We start from the raw sequence: 2,639 nt of genomic DNA, 5'->3' as shown, positions 1-2,639 counted from the left end.
TTTTATTATTATGTTATTTGTTTTTATATTTTATTTATCTATCGTATTTTTATATTTATTTCTCTGTTTATATTATTTATATCTTTGTATTCTTCTTATTACCTATATATTATTATTATTTTATTATTTTTATGTTTATATTATTTAGATTTTCTTCTTGTTATTCTTTTCTATTTAGATATATTTTATTATTTGAATATTCATCTTTATCATTTTTATATTATTATCATTTATATCTATTTTCATTTTATATTTATTCTCTTTTGTTTTATATTGATTTTATATTTTATATTTTGATTTTATTATTATATCATTGATTATTATTTCTATATTTATTTATCATTTATTCTTATTATTCTTTTGTTTTATATTCTATCTATGTTATATATTCATATCATTTTCATTTATATTTCATCACTTATTATATGTTATAATAATAACATAACACTTATGATTGAATATATAATAAACATCATAATGAAGTTATACATATAAATAATAAACATAAAAATAATAAAATATTTTTTTTCAATAAAACAATATTAATTATTTTGAATCATTAAATTAGACACTTTTATTGAATATTTCTAATTTTTACAATAAAAATACACTTTTTATTTCTTCTTTTCTTCTTTTATTACCTCTTTGTGATTTATTATTTTTATATTCTTCTTCTACTTTCTTTTTATTCTTTTTATATCTTTCTTCTATTATTTATCAATTTTATATTCATTTATTCTTTTTATTTCTTTTTTATTAATTCTTGAGTATTGTATATTTCTTTATTATTTCATTTGTGTATTATCAAAATATATGTTTTATTGATTTTATGTTGAATAAAATATAGAATAATTCAATATTTTCAATGTCAAACATTCATTATTTATTGTGAAATGTTGCGTATATTTATTATATTAAATTAATGTGATGAATGAATATCAATATTATTGTTTATTTGATTTTAAAAAATAATAAATGAATATGAAATAATGAAATAAAATAATGAAATAGAATAATCTAATATTGAACAAATCAAATAAAGAATATATTGAATATATCATTATTGTTACTTTATTATTTGTTATTTCAATTATTAAATATTAATAAATTATTATTCATGAATATTTAATTGATTGATATTTTACATTTTCATTTTCATTTAATAAATGAAATATAAATAATAAATGAATGAATAGTAATGTAATATATGAAATAATAAAAAGAAAAGAAAGATAAATAATAAAGAAATATGATGTATTTAATATATAATATAATTTATTATCAAATATAATAATAATATCAAATGATGAATTATTTTTATTTCAAAATATTTTGCATCAATAAAAATGTTGCTAAATATTTTGCATCATTAAATTTTGCGCTTTTTTATTGAGCTTTTTTATTTGTTTCAATAAAATTTGCATCCTTTATTTTTTTTCTTTCTTTTCTTCTTTTATCATCTCTTTTGTTTTATTACACTTTATCTTCTTTCTTTTTATATTCTCTCCTTTCTACTTTTATTCTTTCTTCATCTTCATCTACTTTTTACTTTCTTTTTATTCTTTTATATCTTTCTTTCTCTTCTTTTTCATTTATTTGCTTTTTTCTTTGCCTATTCCGTTTGTTTTGTTATATTTATTCTCGTATTTTTATTATAATTTGTTTGTTATTTTTTATTCTTGCATTTTACATCTATCATTCATTTCTTTAATTGGATTTTGTTTTTAATTCTTTCTTCATTTGTTTTAATGTCTTTTTCTTCAATGTCTTTTGTTTTTCTTTAAATTTCTTCTTTAGTCTTTTCTTTTATCTTTTCTTTTTGATTGAATATACTTCTTGAAGAATGTCATACCATCTTTTTCTTTTATCTTCTTACTTTTTAAGTATTTCTGAATATTCTCCTTTATTCTTTTCATTTCTTATTCTTATTATTCTTTCTTGTATATCATTTATTGTTATTCATTTATATTTGTTATTTTTATAATCTTCACTATTGTATTTATCTTGTTTTTATTTGTTTTCTTTGTGTCTTTCATCTTCTAATCCATTTTCCTTGATATTTCAATTATCATTATTAATGTTATTGTTATGCCATTTATTGTTATTTACATTTGTTTTTTTATTGTATGACATTGGATTTCTATGTTTTGTTTATTTTTCTTTACCAACACACAAATAATTTATACGATAATTGTTGCATTAAAATTTGTTGTATTTCATGCATTGGAAAAATATGTAAACAACAAATATAAACAAACAGTAATTAAAAATTAAATAAAGTCATAAATACCAAATTAAAATATAATTAAAATGACATTAAATTGTTTGAATAAAGAAAAGTATTTAATAATGAAAAAAGCGGAAATAAAGAAAATATAAAATAAAGTTAAAAACATGCACTATATTAAAAGATATAAACAGAAAATTATTCTGGTGTTTATGAAAATAAAATAATATTTCAATTAATACAAAATTATTCAATATAAAATATAGATAATAATTCAATTAAAATATTGGTTTGATTTTTGTAGTTTCAAAAATTATAATTGTAGTTAAATAGCTAAATTTCAATAATGGTGATACATAAACTATTAAAACAGTAGTTATGAGAAATAACTCTTGGTTAGTAAAGTAACAAA

General features: G+C 16.2%; 1 annotated feature.

Annotated features, from left to right (window-relative positions):
• Positions 1-1,426: 1,426 nt before the first annotated feature.
• Positions 1,427-2,231: a repeat region.
• Between the last annotated feature and the right edge of the window lie 408 nt (positions 2,232-2,639).

Source organism: Entamoeba histolytica, genomic scaffold (assembly GCF_000208925.1).
Source record: "Entamoeba histolytica HM-1:IMSS scf_1104750517505 genomic scaffold, whole genome shotgun sequence".
Lineage (NCBI taxonomy): Eukaryota > Evosea > Mastigamoebida > Endamoebidae > Entamoeba > Entamoeba histolytica.
Note: the sequence above shows the minus strand (reverse complement) of the source record. Positions and strands in the feature narration are given on the sequence as shown.